This window comes from Physeter macrocephalus, chromosome 14 (assembly GCF_002837175.3).
Source record: "Physeter macrocephalus isolate SW-GA chromosome 14, ASM283717v5, whole genome shotgun sequence".
Taxonomy (NCBI): Eukaryota; Metazoa; Chordata; class Mammalia; order Artiodactyla; family Physeteridae; genus Physeter; species Physeter macrocephalus.
This window is the reverse complement of record NC_041227.1, coordinates 74,480,588-74,499,849: the sequence shown is the minus strand read 5'-3', so window position 1 is coordinate 74,499,849 and position 19,262 is coordinate 74,480,588. Positions and strand designations below refer to the sequence as shown.

The window sequence follows — 19,262 nt, the reverse complement described above, 5'->3', positions numbered from 1 at the left end:
CTTCTCTAAGTACACATCTACTTAATGCTTGGCAAGTACCAGTCCTGCTACTGCAGTGAGAGCTCTATGGGGAGACGAGAGAGGACGCCAGAGGGGAGGGGACCCTCTTCCGGCCCCCCGGCCACCTCTGGAGTGATGTGTAAAGAAGAGAGATTAGAAACGGGAGTGGGAGCCCGGCTGCCACCACCAGCTTTGGTTCTCAAGGTCACGTTCCCTCACGACTTCCAACCCGCACACAGAGCGCAGGGAGGAAGAATCACGTTGGAGACGCTCTCCATCGCAGAGAGCCGAGCGGGACGTGTTGGAAACCCCTCCGCTGCGCAGAGCAGGGGTTACAAAGCCCAGAGGACAGTTTTGGTTGGAAAGGCAGTGCAGTGTAGACCTGGGTAATGACACAAAATCACGTCTTGTATCAACCGACGACATATTCCGTAATTACGCCCCCAACCCCAAAGATCCTAAGAGAATAAGCCTGGAGAATTCCAGAAGAGAGTACCACGAAGAGTGAGTGGGGATGCGGGACCGCAGACAAGACCTGTGGCAGAGGGGACAGCAAGGGAGTAGTAAAGACGGTAAAATAGCCGCAAGCGTGTCATTCTTCCTTTACAGTTTACCACGTCCTTTCACGTACGTCTGACATCCTGGCTGTCGACTTACACCTGAAGGGCTGTTGTGGGGAAGAAGGAGTAGCCAGCTTCTCTCCCCCTGGAGCACAAACCGGAATCAACAGGTAGAAGTCACAGGAAGGCAGATCGCAGCTTAACAGCAGGAAAACCTCTGCAAACAGCACAGTGCTTCAGAGGAGGATCGTGCTGATGCCTGTCTGACTCACTAGTCCGTTCATCCCTTCACTCTGTCAATACAATCGTTCAAGGAGTGGCTAAACCGTGCCAGGAGGTGTGCTAGCCTAGCCTCCGGGGCCACAGCCTCCACTTCTGCCCCCAGAGGACACAGGGTGGAGGGTGCCCCCCCCCCCCACCTCCCATAGGCAAACCGCAGCAGGGCTGTGGAGAGGCTTCCCAGAGGACGAATGCCTACCCGAGATTTTAAAAACGCTATTTTGTGAACAGATGATATGTATACAGTAAAAAAAAAAAAAAAAAAGTTTAGGTATAAAAACATATATAGTGTTCAGCAAGGTTGCACAAGACAAGATCAATATACGAAAATCAACTGTCTTTCTATACACTAGCCAAAAACAATCTGGAAGTGAAATTAAGAAATGTTCATGGATTGGAAGGCTTAATATTGTTAAGATGGCAAAAGTCCCAAATCGGTCCACAGGTACAATGCAATGCCTATCAAAATCCCAGCTGGCTTCACTGAAGAATAAGACAAGCCAATCCTAAGGTTCATATGGAAAAGCCAAAACAATCTTGAAAAAGCGAAACAAAGTTGAAAGACTTACACCAATCTCAAAACTTACTGCAAAGCTACATTAACCAAGACTGTGTGGCACTGGCTTAAGGACAGACGTACAGAACAATGGAATAGAGTAGAGAGTCAAGAAGTAAACCCTGACATTATGGCCAACTGATGTTTGACAAGGGAGAAAGAACAGTAGGGAAAGAACAGCCTCTGAACAGATGACACTGGGACATGTGGTTATCCATGTGCAAAAGAACAAAGTCGGACCCCAATCTCACACTGTAGACAAAAATTAACTCAAGATGAATCAAAGACCAAAATGTAAAAGCTAAAACTACAAAACTCTGAAAGGGAAACACAGGAGTAAATCTTCATGACCTTAGCTACGACACCAAAGGCACAAATGACAAGTGAAAAATGGATAAATTGGGTTTTTACCAAATTTAAAACTATTGTGCTTCAAAGGACACTATCAAGAAAATGAAAAGACAACCCACAGAATGGGAGAAACTTTTTGCAAATCATATACCTGATAAGGGATTAGTATCCAAATACAAAAAGACTTCTTACAACTCAACAATAAAAAGACAAACTGAAATTTAAAATGGACAAAGGTTTGAATACGTATTTCTCCAAAGATACACAAATGTCCGATAAGCACATGAAAAGATAGTCAATATCACTAGTCATTAGGGAAATGTAAATTAAAACCACTGTGAGATACCACTGCACACCCACTAGGATGGCTATAATCAAAACGCCAGTTAATAAGCATTAAAGAGGCTGTAGAGAAATTGGAACCCTCACACACTGCTGATGGAAATGTAAAATGACGCACACTGGAAAACAGTCTGGCAGTTCCTCAAAACATTAAACCTATTCCATTCCTAGGTACATACCCAAGAAAAATGAAAATGTGTATCTATGAAAAAACTTGTATATGAATGTTCTTAGCAGCATTATTCAAAAGAGCCAAAGGGTAGAAAAAGCCCAACTGGCCATCAACTGATAATGGATAAATAAAATGTGTTATATCCACACAATGGAATATTATTCAGCCATAAAAAGGAATGAAAGTACTGATACATGCTACAGCATGGATGAATCTTGAAAACATGCTAAGTGAAAGAATCCAGTCACAAAAGACCACATGTTGAATGATTTCATTTACATGAAATGTCGAGAATGGTCAAATCTAGAGAGAGTGCTTAAGTAATTAGTGGTTGCCAGGGGCTGGGGGTGGAGTGAATGGGGAGTGACAGCTAATGGGCATGGGCTTTCTTTTTGAGGTGATGAAAATGTTCTGGAATTGGATTGTGGTGATGGCTGTGAATATAATAAAACCCATTTAGTTGCAAAAAAAGAAAAGAGAGACAAAAACAAAAGTATAAATATACAGCGAAAAGTAGGTCTCCTTCACATCCACGTCCACCTGTCACTCAGCTGCCTGGTCGGGAGGCAAAGACTCACTTGAGTATCTTTCCTGAAATATTTTATGCGTTTACAAGCATCTTTATACACACATTGCCTCCCTTAAAACACACACACACACGCACATGGTAGGATATTATAGATACTGTTCTGCATCTCGTGTTTTTGCACACTTTAGGTCAGCTTCCTTAGTGGCGGGAGGGGCAGGGCTTTGGGGTAAGGGGAGCCTGTGCAAACACAGAGTGGCCTGTTTGAAGTGCAGGATCTGCCGTGCCTGGTGCCTAGCTGGCGGGTGGGGTGGAGTGGGAGGGCCTGGGGGCTAAGCGGGGGGTGGGGGTGGGAACTTTATCCTGAAAGGTACCGGAGTCCCAGAGGCTGTCAACCGGGAAGTGACGAGCTTGCTCTGGACCTGAAGGCCACGCCCCAGGAGGCAGGGAGACCTTGGCAGGTGGCAGCACAGCCCAGGAAAGAGGATAACCTCACCAGGGATGCGGCAGGCGTGCGGTGAGAGGCCCCGAGAGCTGGGGCTGATTCCCGGGGGAGTTTAAGAGGGTGAAGGAACTGGAAGATTCTGTGATCAATAACTAGAACTGCCACTTTTCCAGCCCTGCTTTACGCCATGATCTTTAAATACATACACATACACGTACCGTCTCTGCTCTGCAGGGCGGATTTTCCGTTCTAAGGATGAGACACGGAGAAGCTAAAATGACTCATTCAAGGTCACCCTGGTAAAAGATGATGTCAGGACTCACATCCAGATCTGTCTAATTTCAAAATCTGGGACGTGTCTGTTTGGTTTTCTCTGCTACCCCAAGCTGTTTCCCTGGAGAGGAGGTGCCAGAGGGGGGGGTGGTCACACAGGAGAGAAGCCGGCGGGGGTGGGGGGGGAGCAGGAAGGAGCAGTGCGTGTGTCCAGTACCCCGAGTAGGCTGCCACACCCCTAGAGGTGTCGGCCCACAGTGCAGCCCCAGATGGGAACGCCAGGAGGTGCTCCCAGCTGGGCCGCTGAGCCCTGCGTGTCCCGCGGGGCACGACTGCTCCCAGGGCAGTCATGCTCGCTCATCTGCTGCTTTTCAAGAGAACACTCGCTCAGAGGTCTGCCCTGGGACAATGCCTGGCCCCGCGTCCCACACTTACCCTCCCAAGTCCCCAAACAGCCGCGGTCTCGGGCCTGAGGATGAACGGGGCTTGAGGGCCCCAGGGTCGTAGGGGGCAGGGTGGGACCTGAACCAGGAGCTGGTGGGGCTCCCTGAGGGTCACAAGCACGTGAGGGGGCCACAGATCCCAGGACGGGACCAGGAGACGGCGAGAGGCGAGGGGAGCCCAGAGCCTGGAGCTGGGGGCACAGACCTCCCTCCAGGAACCCACTCCACTCCTCACACAACTGCCCTCCCCCCCACTCACTCTGGTTGGCGATAAAGTCCCCTGAACAGGGTGGGGTTGGGGGAAGGCTTCGTGAGATCATGGAAATGGTGGTTTGTAGAAGCACAATGCTACGCAAGTAATTACTGGCAAAGAGCGCAGCGGCACAGTCTGAAGATCTGGGAGAAGTGGGTCGTGGAATAATCCACGCTCAAGCAACAGAACTTCCCTGCCTGGGCTATTATCAGTGTCCCCGTGCTCCCCGCCCCAAGTCACGCCCATAGGCTCACAGTCCTTCTCTCGACCATCTGGTCCTTGGTGTCAGTTTCATTTAAGGAATTACTGCCTTAAATTGATGGAGCATTAGTAAAACCTAATTAACATCCAGACTGAGTTTTTCCAAGGGGAGGGAGACCTGCAGAAAATAAAATACCCTAATAATTTAAATTCCACAGTATTCAAATAAATACTATATGACCGAATGTTACAAGCTGGATAATTTTAGTCCAGGAAAAAAACTATTAGAGTCAGTCTATTCTCACAGACAAATTACTACTTGTAATCCTCATTCGAATCTACTGCCCCCAATTCTTCACATTTATTATATGAGGAAACAGGCACTGAGAGAGATCAGCTGACTTGGTGAAGGTCAAGGTCACTGGCAAGTCAGGCCTCAAACCTAGGCCTTATAACTCTACGTCCAGTGCTTTTAACCTTCATATCACAACTGCCTCCTGGTATCACATGATTTCCTGAATGGGGCTGGGAATGTAAACACACAGAATTGAGCCATTTTTTAATCAACAGAGATTGCTTTTGATTTATACACCAGGGGTGTTAACTCTCCATCTATCCACCCATTCAACCAGCCATTCATCCATCCCCATCCAGCCACCACTCCACCTCACTGCCCATCCATCTACTTGTCCAGTCATCCATCCATCCATCCATCCATCCATCCATCCATCCATCCAACCATCCATCCATCTATCCATCCAACCAGCCATTCACCCCGATCCATCCACCTACCCCTACCCAACCATCTACACGCCCATCCATTCATCCATCCATCCATCCATCTACCTGCGCACCCATCTACATGCCTGTCCCTCCCTCCATCCAGCCATTCATCCATCCATCCCCATCCATCCATCGTTTCCGGAGGGCCTACTATGTGCCAAGCACTGTACCATGTGGGGATACAGATCCTGCTCAACTGTTAAGCTCCGCGAAAGCCGCATCTGAGTTAATTACCTAAAACCACATACTAGGGTCTAGTTCGGGTCTAGTCTGGCACACAGTAGATGTTCAGTAAACACTCACTGAATGAAAGAAGGAATGAGTAGACCCTGTCCTCCAGAAGCTCATGGTCGGGGAGAATGACATAATTCAGCATGACCAGGGTCACAGCTTGGCCACAAACAGAGCAGTGGAGCAGTCCAGGAGCGTGTGGTGGCCCTTGCCGAAGTGACCCCCACCCAGCTGGCTACAAGATCACTTTGGTGGCTCCATCAGTGTGGGTTCCCTGATACAGACCCTCTTTCCCGAGCTGTCAGGGAGCTGTAAGTACAATTGGGCAAGTCCTGGGGCTCCTCTGGGCACTGGCACCAGTCCCTCTGTCACGTGGGACCTCGAATCAATTACCTGTGACCCTCTGATCTCTAGAGCCTCAGGTTCTGAGTCAGCTTTGCCAGCGTTATCTTCTTACTAATTTATTCTAGAGCTCTTTGAGCTCCCTTTTCTGCATTTCAACTCAGTTCATTTCAACAAACATTTCCCAGGCACCTACTGGGCGCCAGGCCCTGGGAGAGCAGCCCGGAGCCCTCCGTGGCCTTGTTCCGGAGCAGGCTCTGCTGTGGGACCCTCAGGGAGCACCACGTCCAAGGGCACTTGACGCGGGTCCTCCGGCAGAGAAGCCAAGGAAGGCCGGGGAGGGCCTGACGCGCGCGGCTGTGCGCTGTAAACATCCACGAACAATGCCGACGGTTACCGAGAGGATGTTAAAAATAATTATCTGCTGAAAATATTAGATTTGCTCTGGATTGTTCATTACATACAATGGCTTAATAGGACTTTTATTGAAGAGCTGCAGAGCTCTGGGCCGAAATCAATTTGCTGTACCCTCGGAATCTTCATGTATGCTGTTGGCTTCCCCGGCGTGGAGCAATTTGTAATAGCTTTGGCGGGCTGTTGTTTTCAAAGCTCCGGCTCCATCACAAGCATTTATTTCTGACCACAAAATTACATTTATTCAACAGAAAGCAGCTCCAGGTCTTTAAGAGGTTAACTTCTGGAGTGGTTGGCTGCGGTCCAGCCACGGCCCAGGCGCGGCGGGCGCGGTGGCGCAGGCGGCGGCGGCGGAGGCAGCACCGGGCGGGCGGCCGTGATGAATGGGCTGCTGAGCGCACCCCCTCCACGTGCGCTCGGCTCGCTCACCGGCTTCCATAGATCACGGGCTTAGCCTCAACGTATCTGACTGAAATTGAATTTGGCTTCTCTCTCAACCGTTCATTTCCTATGTTATGCAAGGTTATATCCTTTTCTGCATGAGCAGAACCAAACCAGCTGCAGCTTTGCAGGAGAAAATGTGTTTTCAATTAGGAAGCTGGCCTGAATATTGAACCACAGCCCTACTGCTCCCCTAATTGAGCCATCATGGAGAGGGCCTACAGGAAGACGCTGCAGTCACCAGGCCGCTGGGTTTCGGAGGAAGAGAATTAACACTCACGGTCGTCGTCACTGCCACCACAGTCACCCTGACTACCAGGCGCGTGAAAAGGCCCAAGAGTCTGAAGATGGTCGGGTTGGCTGAGAAGGAAGTTCCCCTGGAAATGGGTCAGGACGGCAGCCTCCCCTGACCTCCTGCCAGAGCCTACCGTGTCCTCAGGGTGCCTGGCCCGCCCTGTGCTCACCTGTCAAATGAACTTATTTACAAAACAGAAACACACTCACGGACTTAGAGAACAAACTTATGGTTACTGGGGGCGGGGGGGGGGGGACAGATTGGGAGTCTGGGACTGACAAGTACACACCGCTATATTTAAAACAGATAACCAAGAAGGACCTACTGTATAGCACAGACAACTCTGCTCAATATTCTGTAGTAGCTTAAACGGGAAAAGAATTTGAAAAAGAATAGATACATGTATATGTATAACTGAATCACTTTGCGGTACGGTACATCTGAAACTAAGACAACATTGTTCTGTTTTGTTTTGTGAATAAATTTTATTTATTTTATTTTTGGCTGCGTTGGGTCTTCGTTGGTGCGTGCAGGTTTTCTCTAGCTGTGGTGAGCAGGGGCTACTCTTCGTTGTGGCGCATGGGCTCAGTAGTTGTGGCTCGCGGGCTTAGCTGCTCCGCGGCATGTGGGATCTTCCCAGACCAGGGCTCGAACCCGTGTCCCCTGCATTGGCAGGCGGATTCCTAACCACTGCACCACCAGGGAAGTCCTAAGACAACACTGTTAATCAACTACACTCCAATATAAAATAAAAAAAAACGGGGGCGACACTGGGCTCAAACTGGCAGATGCCTTTGAGGCCCCAGGGAGGGGAGGCCACCTTATTTTTCTTGTGGGTCACCAGGAACCTGGTGCAGAGCCTCAAACACAGGACTCGGTGAGTCCTTGCTAACGAGGAGAAGGTAGGAGGAAGGAAACTTCAGCTGAGAATACCTCACTCAACCAGCTCGGTCAGGTAAAGAGGGAGATACACAGTCGGGGAGAAGACGCGGGCCCTTGGAAGGAAAAAGTTAGCAGCAGGCTGAGACGGTCTGCAAAAGGAACAAAGGAGGCAGACTTGTAGCTCGGTCTTAAAGGATGGAAATGATTTTTATAGGTGAGGAAGAGCAAAAGGTTATAATAACGGAGGCCGTGACTTTAGGAAAAGGGCAGAGGCAGGAAACCACAAGGCACGTTCGGTGACGGTAAATAGACCAGCCTGGCCGAAGCAGAAGCCAAGGACATGACGCCTGGAAATACATTTTCAAGCGAAATCACGGAGCTCCTGACACACGGATCAAGGGTGCTTGAGCGGGCGCTCAGACCCAGAACTTGACCTAGAGGAACTGCCCTTGGGGGGAGCCTAGCCCCTGGGTCCTACGATCAGCCACGCATGAGAACCAGCGGGGACTTCGTTAAGAAGACAGATTCTAAGGTCCCCTCCCCAGTCTGCTGAGTCAGAACCTTGGAGGGAGGAGCCCGGGGAGCTGTATTTCTGGAGACATGTGGGTGATTCTCCGGCAGCCGGTTGGGCTATCCGGGGACCAGCCTCGGGACCCACCTGTCTGGTCCAATTTTCTCGACTACCAGCCTGCCCACAACACTTAATGTGGTACTTGCTAAGTACAGGTATGATGAGGACACAAGTACGTGTGTGTGTGCATGTGTAACACACACAGTCCCTATCATCTAGATTTCCGAAGCATAAGGCTTAGTATAGGGCTAGTTAAACTGTGTTCCAGTAACTAGAAAATAAAGACAATGTCTCCAGGCTCAAAAATCACAAGACAGGTACAAACGAAGCCCCACCACAGATGAGGAGGGGAAGGGTTTGTTTCCGGCGAGGGTATTCTGAGATGACTCGGAGGCTCCAAAGTTCGGGTTGGGCCTTGAAGACTGGGTAGGAGCTGAAAACATCCCTGACAGGTGGTCCCCTGGCCTTTGTCTGAACACTCCCAGTAACGGGAAACTCGCTACCTTGAACGACCGCTCCTTCAAGGAACAGATATAATTGCTGGAAAATGTCCCCTCTTCTGTCCTGCGGCCGATAGTCAACCCACGTACCAGGCCACTGAGTCACACGGGACTTCAGAGCCACGGGGCTCCCTGCGGACTCCCCCGCTCACCCACTCGCTTTACAGATGCACAGAGCCAGACAGAAAGGGGCCCAGGAGCCGCCCGAGTTCACAGCAGACGGAGCGGCAGCACCCGGGCCAGCGCCCAGCGCCTCTAACCCCCTGCAAAATGTTCTCGGGAGGAAAGCACTCGGACCTCCTGGCTTTATTTAGCCTGGCCTTTAGATCTGAACGCATAAATATGTGACAGGACAACAGACACAGGCCACAGGGCACCCTGGAAACTCAGTCACTTTTAACTAATTCATGGACTATTTACCCAACTCAGTCCATTTCATCTATTTTTAAATTAAATCCATCAGACGGACCTGCAAGTGTGCACGGTCCTTTGCTTTACACCGCACTCAGACGTCTTTGGACGAGAGCCTTTCAAGGCAGTTTCCCATCTCGTGGCCCGTGAGACCCCTGCCCACCCATCCCCCACTGGCTGCTCTGGCCTGGCTTCCTCGCTCCCTCGGCCCAGCCCCCCCACCCCACGGGCCTCCTTTCCGGTCCCCACTCATCCCGAGCACTGTCCCTCCTCGGGGCCTTGGCACCTCCCCGCTCTGCCCGACACTCTCCCAGCTCCGTGCTTGGCTGGTCCTTCTCATCACGCAGGTCTTCCCCCAACGTCGCCTCCCATGAGGACCGTCTCTGGAGGAGCCGCCCTGCCCCTCCTGCGCTTCTCCGTCCCCAGCACTGTCACCATCTGACATCACTCCTGTGTCCCTTCACTAGGACACAGGCGCCTGTCAACTGTATCCACGGCTGCGTCCTCAGCTCCTATTCGGCCCAGAGCTGCACACAGTCGGCTCCCGGGGGTTTTACCGAATGAAGAAATGAACAGAGAGAGTAAAACCCAGCATCAGAGCCCACGTGGGATTTCACACGGCCAGAATGAGGCTCTGAATACCACTGGTGCTATGTATACAGTGGACCTTCAGTATAAAGGAAAGTTCCAAATGATGGCCTGGTCCCTCCCGTGGGCCATGTCAGCAGGTGACACTGTGACATCAGTTAACACGCACCCCACTCCTCCAAGGGGCACAGGTTGGGTTGCACCAAAGGATCTGCACACAGTTATGGATATTTATGTCCACGGGGGAGCAGGCATGCGGCACCAGATCTGATACGGGAGGGGCTGGCTGGAAGGGCAGGGAGCGTGAAGCTGTGTTTGTCAAGAGATTTACACTAAATGAACATCAACTGTCCTCACCAAAGACCAGGGAGTCGACTGAGAGGATGCAGGGGCAGAGGGCGCCACCTCCCCACTCCCCAAGCACCATCACTGGAGAACACGGTCTGGGAGGCCAGACAGCCCAGGCCCGCCGTGATCACCCATGTGAAGATGCGTGCCTTACTTACCTGCTCTGGGCTTAGTCTCCTCATCTGTGAAATGAGGATGCTGTTCCTACCCACCCATCCAATGGGCACCTACCGCATGCTCACTGGGGCCAGGTCTGGGTATAGAGAGGAGGCCAACACAGACGGAAAATCTAGAGAGAGTGGCGGACGAGAAAACTCACGTGCACAGAGGAAGGCACTCTGAACGGAACAACTTGCTACAAGAGAAATAAAGGGGCCTCAGTTTGGACTGACCGTCAGAGGACACCTCTGTGAGGCGTGACACCTGAGGCGAGCCCTACAGGATGAGTAGGAGAGGGCCGGTCGGGGGGTTGGGGGAAGAGCTGGGGCTGCGAGGCAGGCAGCGGCCAGGCCAGGGCACCCCGAAGGCCCCGGGCACTGGGGAGGCCCTGGAAGCAAGGAAGGACCCAATCCTTGCTGATGCATAGAGGAGAGGAGGGGGTAGGGTGGGTAAGAGCGGGAGCAGAGACCAGTTAGGGAACCACTGGTCTCGGTGACACACGGCACGGCACTGGACAAGCATGTGGGAGACGGCGATGGTGCACTTTGGAGGTGGGATGGAGGAGGTGGGGGGCGTGGGAGAGAGGGGGCGTCCTGGATTTGCAGCTGAGGCGGCCAGGCCCCCTGGGGCGTTATGCCCAAGAAGGTGAAGGTCGGAGGAGGAGGGAGTTTCAGCAGGCATGGAAGGCAGAGAAGGGGAGGTGGGTTGTGGGTTAAGAAGTCTTTCCTGCGGAAAACGGCGAGGTCATGTCACACAGGCATTCTCGAAGGAGCTGGGACTCCAAAGAGAAGACCAAGTCAGAGAGAGAAACCTGAGTTTTCCACAGGCGGATCCTGAGAGATGATACAGCAAAGAAGGCCGTTCTTCAGAGGTCTGAAGGGAAAAGGAGGAACAGCCCAAGGAGACTAAAAATCAATAGGCAGAGAAGTGAACAGAAAACTCAGCGGGCACAGCATCACGGGATGTCAAAAGAAGAGGTTATCAAGAGAGGGTCAGGTGGGCTGAATGTCACTGGGGTCAGAGAGCTGAGGACGTAAAGGGTCAAGGAAGAGCAGGGTGGATGCCAGACAGGGGTGGGTATACGCATAGGATGGACAGCTCTTTGGACAAGCTTGGCCAAGAGGCTGGGGGAGAAAGGAGTCTGTCTCCCTCCCTACCTCCCGAGATGGCACATGCTACCATTTGTAGGAATGCTGCTGAGAACACTCCAGGAACTAGCAGAGACTGAAGACACGGGAGGGGGTCCCTGCAGGACTGTGGTTCCTGAGAAAGCAGGAGCTGGGATCCAAGCCCCGGGGTTGCGGGGGAAACCAGTGTTCGAGGAAGGGGCATGTCCTCCCACAGTGGGAGCCAACAGGAGAGATGGATACAGCTTTGGAGATCCGCTGGCAGGAAGGTCAAAGCAGCGGCTCCTTTCCGGGATGGCGAAGACGGGGCAGCACATGCCTGAAAAGCACTGAGCACAGCGCTTGCCAACTGTCCCACAGATGCCATTTTGAACAGCTTCACAAATGTGCTTTATCACAGAAGAAAAACGCAAAGAGATGGGAGAAAATAATACTCAGCTTCTGACCTGCGAAAATAGAATTATGTAGCTACTGCCTTGTAAGCACGACCCCCTCTTTTGGAAAGAAGTAGTTCATACTTAAAAGAGTACGTAAATTACAAATAACAAAATGAACACCTGTGGGTGACAACATTCCCACGACCTTTGAAACCACCCTCGTGCCTATATGCAGCAACCTCCATTCTGGATTTCCTGTTTAACCTTTTTGTTATGCTTCTATTCTATAATAACACAAATGTATCCTTAAACAGTATCAGCTCAGTATTGCACCATTTTGCATTTCATTCACTTTCCCCTGCTGTGTTGTATTCCACCGTATGACTACAACATTCTTTACTTATTCTTCCTACTGCTGATGGAAAGCGGGTTGTTTCCACTTGTTTACCATTTGCAAACATTCCTGACCTTGTTTCCTGGGGCCCATGTTTAAGTTTATTTAGGGTGTATGTCTGGGAGTGGAAGGAAATGCTCTGTCAAAGTTATATGTACTTCTTCAGCTGGAGAATCTCATGCCAGATAGGTTTTCAAAACGGTTGCACCCGTTTATGCTCTTATCTTGACTTTTGAATTTTGGCCAGCCTGGTAGATATGCATAAGGTGCATTTAGATTATTTTAATGTGCGTTTCCTGGATTATGTGGTTGAGCATCTCTTCATATGTGTACTGACCATTCTGATTTTCTCTTCTGAGAATGCTGTTCATGGTTTTGCCCATTTTCCTATCGGGATGTTTGCTTTTTTCTTATTCATAGGTAAAAGTTAAAAAAAAATTCCTGACTACTAATCCTTTGTTGGCTATGTGTATGGCAACTACCCCATGTATGATGGGTTCACAGTACGGCCCAAGGGGGCAACATTCACGTCAGGGGCATTTGATCTTTATTATGAAAAACGTTCAGATAGGTTTGAATCTTTATTATGATAAGTTTCCAACACATAAGGAAAATGTCTTGAGGGAGGTGGCGCCCTTTCCTAGTTCATAAAGGTGAAACTGAGCTAGCAGCACTGGGCTCACCTTTCACTTCATTTAGGCTGCCTTTCCATGAGAAAAAGAAAGCTTTCACTTTAAAATTTTAATGTAGTTGAATGTAACAATGTCTTCCTTTATGGTTTCCTGTTTAAGAAATCCTACCCAACCCAAAGTCATCATATTCTGTATTTTCTTCTAAAAGGTTTAAAGTTTTACCTTAAGTCTTTACCTGTAATTTGTGTTTGCATATGGTGTGAGGTAGGGATCTAATTTCATTTAATTCCATAAGGATAACCAATGGTCAGGAGACCATTTATTGCAAAGTCCACCCTTTCCTCACTGATCTGCAATGCCATGTTTGCAACATATTTGGCTTCTGTATATGCACAGGTCAGTTCCCGATTTCTTTACTACGTCCCACTGCTGTATTTATCTGTCCCTGTGCCAATTACTGTAGCTTTGATAATCTGGTTGGGCAAATTCTCTGTCTTATTCTTATTTACTATTATCTTTGTCATTATTGACCATTTGCTCTTGCATATAAATTCTGGAATCAGCTTTTCAAGCTTCATGAAAAAAATACTGTTAGAATTTTGATTGAAACTACAATGACTCACTCTATCATCAATTTGGGGAAAATGGATGTCTTTAATAATACAGTAGTGGGAATTTCTTTCCTTGAATACCTTGACTTTCTCCATTTAACTCTTCTTTAATATTGTTCAATAAGAATGTTATACTTTTCTCCAGCAAGAGTTCCTATGTGTTGTCATATTTACTTCTAGGTATCCTTTCTTTTTTTGTTGCTATCTGCAGTGGTACCCTTTTTCAGTTTGCTATTGATGTAGAGATATGCAATTACTTTTTTATATTGATTCTGTATCTAGTAACCTTGTTAAATAATCGAGGCTCACATGAAAAATGAGTTTTATTTCTTCTGCTCTAATACTTGTACTTTATTTCTTTTTCTAGTCTTCCATGAAGACCAGTCTTCTAAGACTTCCAGTACAATGTTAAATAAAAGTGACAACAGTAGGCACTTTTGTCTTGTCCCTGATTTTATAGGGAATGTTTTTAACATCACTGAATATGAAGACTGACGTAGGTTTTTGATAAATACCTTTTCCCAGGTTAACAAATGTCCCCTCTATTCCTGGTTTTCTGGTAGTTTTTTTTTTTTTTTTTTTTTAATCGTGAATGAATGTTGAAATTTACCAAATTCTTTTCCTGTAACTTTTGAGATTGTTCCTTTTTAATCTGAGAATGATTACGAACTTGCGTTAACCAATTTTTCTGTTAAACCACACAGCATTCTTGGAATACATGGAGCTTGATGGAGTCAATTTATTGACACCTTTTTAAAGATTTCTGCATATCTATTCATAAACAAGACAGATTTTAATTTTCTTTTCTTATACTGTTCTTGTCTGGTTTTGGTATGAAGGTTACATTAGCTTCATAAAATGAGTTAGGAAGTGTTCTCTTTTTCTGTTTTCTGAAGGAAAAGAAATTTTCCCAATTTGCAAAAGAAGAGAACTATCTGTTTCATGAATGACTGATAGGACTCTCCCATAAAACTGTCTAGACCTTGTGGAAATATTTCTGCAATAGTTATAAGGCTATTCAGGTTTTCTACTTCTTCTTATTTAATCAGCTTTGGTACATCACAGCATACCAGAAATCTGTCCCTTTTGCCTAGGTTTTAAAATTTATTGGCATAAAATTGATTATAATATTCCTTTACCATCTTTTTAATCTCTACTACAGCTGCAAAATTATCCTGTTTTCCTTCCTAACCTCTTTTACCCTTGATTTAGGAAGGTGGTTTGTCTACTGTAGTTGCTTTTTCAAAGAACCAACTTTTGGGCTACTTCTTTCTTGGGTCTTTCTTTTCTTTTTCATTCATTTTAATTTATATATTATTACTGCATTTTTTATTTACTTCTTCCTCTTTTCTTTGAGCTTATTCTATCATACTTTTATAACTTTTTAAGCTGGATGCTAAGCTCATGGATTTTTAGCCTTTTATTTCCCCTCTAATATAAGCAGCTAAGTTACTTCTTAAGAGGATTTTCCTCCCTGAGGACACTTGGGTTAAATATGCAGCTCCCCTACAGCCAAGAGAAGTAGGGCCTAAGCCAAGTCCTCACCCCCTCAACCTGTGTACGAGGACCCTTCTCAGGGAGAGGAGCTAGGAGCGAGGGAGGCAATTTGGAAGACTTAGCGTTTTCCTAGAGAGTGTGACTGTCACTTCACTGAAGGGACTGCCTGATTACTGGACTAAAATAAACCTTAAATTGGACTGACCCTCCCCACCTCCGCCTCGCCAATCAGCTGGCTGGGTGTAAGAGTTAAACTTGATGACTTTCCTATAACAATTATGAATAACCATTATGACTGTATGATCCCAAACCTTTCAATCAAGGACAACAAATCGTTATTTACTAGTTTCTTCTAAAGGTATTTCCCGAGCATACCTTCCAGGGTCCCTCTCACCTTATGAATAGCAACAGATCCTGAAGAAAGGAGAGAGGCAAAGTGCTTTAAAAACTGCCCCCGGGGGAACCTGGCCGTTCCATCATTTATCAATAACCACTTTGAGAGCCCAAATACTTTTTGCTTCTCACTTGCTGCGTCAGGTGCTGGGAACACAAGGGCCAACAGGACAACATACAGTGGCTGCCTTCACACATTTTACAGACGAAAGGAGAACGGAGACAAAGTGACAGGTGGCTCTCGGGTATGATGACAAATGTGTCACAAGTAGCTCGGAGCACACAATAGGGGGTACCTGGCCCATCCTTTGGGGCTCAGGGAAGACCTTCCTTGAGGAAGTGAGCCAGGTAAAGAGGAAGGAAGAGGAACGTTTCAGGAAGCAGGTCAGCCGTGCAAAGGCCTGAGGGCCAGTGAGGACGCCCAGTGCACAAGGACCTGGCAGAGACTCAGGATGGCCATGTACGCTGGGACAGGAGGGAAGGAGTGAGCGGACCCTAGAGAGGTGAGCAGTGACTGAACCACGAGGGCCCCACAAACCACAGGCAGGAGGGCGTCTGGATTTACACCAAGGACCATGAGAAAACACCTAAGGGCATAAACGGCACCCTGGCCCGGCTAGCGTTTCCCGTGACGTTATGACACACGATAAAGAAGTCTTCTCGCAGGAACTCTAAAGGCCTCTGTCTGTGAATTTCTCGCTGTCCGAAAACTTTATTTTTCTTTTGTTTTGTTTTTTTCTTTTGGGGATCTCAGGTAAGGAAGAAATCTATACAAATTCTGAGGCGAAGATTACCTTTTCACTAACACAGTACTTTCTTCTAGGGGAACTCAAGCACATTGGGGTGAACTCAAAGAATATATCTGATAAATAAAACTGCAGCAGCAGACACTCGAGTGATGGGTACGAGAATGAGCCTCTAGTTACTAGAGAAGGTGGCTTTCTAGAAAAACAACAGATCCCACCCCATCTAAGCGTCAGGACACGCTGGCCCGGTCATCCGTGCGCTCGCGGTTCCCACGTGCAGTTACCCGCCGCGATGCAAGCTCAGTCTTCAGAAACGAGCAGGAGTTAGCCCCCTCTGCTCAAATCAGCTTATGGGAAAGCACACATTATTTAACATAAATATAGTAATTAGCAGCAGCTTGGTAGACATCAACGGTGCTATAAAAATATTTACTTTTCAAATAGCCTTAAAAAAAAAATCAGGGGCTTCTCTGGTGGCGCAGCAGTTAAGAATCCACCTGCCAATGCAGGGGACACGGATTCGAGCCCTGGTCCCGGAAGGTCCCACATGCTGCAGAGCAGCTAGGCCCGGAGGCTACAACTACTGAGCCTGCACTCTAGGGCCCGCAAGCCCTAGAGCTACTGAGCCCCCGTGCCACAACTACTGAAGCCTGCACGCCTAGAGCCCGTGCCCCACAACAAGGGAAGCCACCGCAACAAGAAGCCCGTCAACACAACTAGAGAAAGCCCACACGCAGCAACGAAGACCCAACACAGCCCAAAGTAAATAAAAAAAAAAAAAAAAAAATCAGGCAAATAGGAAGCCTAGATGTCTCACAGGCATTTTAAATTTAATATATATCGCCAGAAGTAAACCCATCGCCCCAACAGAATGTGGGATAATCTACACAACTGGCTTAGAGTCTTTAAAAAAAAAAAAAAAAAATCCATAACAATAACAAAGGCGAGGGGGTGGAGAGAGGATCTATATTAAAAGAGAAATATATATGTATATATATCCCTCAAATGCAATGCAGAGCAGTTATAAAAGACATTTTAGGGGTAACGGGAAATTTTGATTTTGGACAGAATATCAGATATTATGAAATTCGTGTTGTTTTCCCAGGTGTGATACTCGGGGTTACTGTGGAAATGCCCTTCATTTTAGGAGACACCCATGCCGCTGAGGGTGTGGGGTGGCTGGCTAGCTGCAACTCACTTCCAAATGTTGAGCAGAGGGGTGGGGGGAGGGGAGCAAACGTGGCACAACGTTGACAGGTGAGGAGTCAGTCTTTCTACTTTTAGGTAGGCTGGAAATCTTTCAGAAAGAATGAAAAACAAGCAAACAACAGAAAGAGCACCCTGAGCTGCTTCAACCAGAGAAACACTAAGCTGATGGGTCTCACAAAAGCTGCTGAACGGGGAGAAGAAGGGCTTAGATCACATGTGGGCAGGTGCGAGGTGACGGCTTTACTCAGAAAATGAGGGTCTGGAGATGTAATTCTGAGGACAGGGCAATTCAAGTCCTTCGGAGACCTGGGCTACTGATGTCCTTCTGTGCCTTAGGGAGCCAAGCACGGGGGAAGACTTCCTCCGGCAGAAAATGATAAACAGAGAGAGGAGCCCCGCCTGCACAGCTCTCAAATCTGCAGCCATCACCAGCCTCACTGCGGCTGCTGCCCTCACATGCAAGCCTCGCCGCCCTGGCATCGCCTCTCTGCCCTCCGCCGCCTCCTCGGATCCCACGCCTTCTGCTGTCACCCGCGTGCTGAAGAGTTTGCCAAATGGCAGCCCCGATCTCTCGCTGGGAGCTTGGGGGGCCAGGATCCCAGCCTCCTGGCACTCCCCAACTCGCCCCCTCACTTCCCCGCGTCCAGCCCCTCCTCCCGGGCTCTCTGTGACTCGGGAAGCTGCAGGAACACAAAATTTCTAAGATCCCGCTGGCGTGGGGTTCCTTAGAAGGCATGAAAACAGTCTTGCCCCTCCTCCTCGCTGTTATTACTAGGTCATCATTTCTACAGGAGAAGCTGAGAGGGAATAATTCCCCGACACTAACATCATTTCTGGCTTTCTGAAATTCACCGAGCGCCTACACAACGGGCAGGGAAGGAGCAGGCGTGTCACCCACCCGGACTGCCCGCATAATCTGTGATGAACAGCATTCGGGGCACAGAGGTCTCAGATGACGGGCCGCCTGCCTGCCACCTTGCCTGGCCCTTCTCTGGAAGGATCCATGAGAAAACGTTCCTTATACTGAGCCCAAACCTACTCCTCGTGGCTTCTGCCTGTGAAGTTCCTCTTTCCCCCACGGCTGTGCATGAAGGCACCCGACTGATGGAACACATCCTTTCTGCACGGGAGACTTCGTGGCTGCAGCCCCCATCCAGCTCAGGGGACCGGTGAGCTCGGGGAGGTCTGTGGGCTCCGAGGCTGGGGTCTGAACAAGCCCAGTCCACCGTGGGGAGGGCGATACGCCGGCCACTGCTCCCCGGATTCCTCGGCCGCTTCTGACATCCCGAATCCCGCCTCCCCTCCCACGTGGGCTTCCATCGGGGAATCGGTGGAAACCTCACTTTGAGGAGCCCGTCACCTGCACGTGGATGGGTCGGTGCGGCTGGGGAGGCTCCCTCCGAGCAAGCACTTTCTGCCAGTGGCACTTACTTTATGAGACTAGGAAGAAAGCGTGATGAACAGGAAGGCGGCTCAGGATGCAAAAGGAACATAAACGCTTACCTCCCCTTGGAAGCTCTTCAGCAGCGGCGCTACCTGCTTGCGCAAGTCCTGGGGTGAGAAGGCGGGTCAGGAAGCAGCCATGGGAGAAGAAAAGAGAAGGAAACATTCGTTAAGGTCTCCGAAAAACGGCTTCGAATGCGGTGCTGGTTACCATTACATAAAGCAACCCCGGTGCCTCTCCTGTCCCGTTCCCTCCCTCATACACGTAAATAATATCAACTGTGCCCCACTGTTTAAATGAACTCACTTAAGAACACCACGAAGCTTTACTTTCTCTGAGTCCTGGTTATACACACCTCATTTTGAATGTGTTGTGGACGAAAGTTTTTGCTGGTGTCAGCCTAAGACAATTTGCTTAGAATACCATAGAATATTATAAGGTAGGTTTGACTGGCTTGTATCTGAAG

The 19,262-nt window shown here is 48.8% G+C and overlaps 1 long non-coding RNA gene across 1 annotated transcript in view; it reads right to left on the bottom strand.

Moving 5' to 3' along the window:
* The window catches only part of LOC129392738 (uncharacterized), a 67,501-nt gene extending 48,570 nt beyond the window's left edge, over positions 1-18,931 (bottom strand). Inside the window, exon 1 of the long non-coding RNA XR_008619166.1 lies at positions 18,856-18,931. This is a non-coding gene — a long non-coding RNA (uncharacterized lncRNA). The remainder of the gene's footprint in view (positions 1-18,855) is intronic.
* Positions 18,932-19,262: the final 331 nt, after the last annotated feature.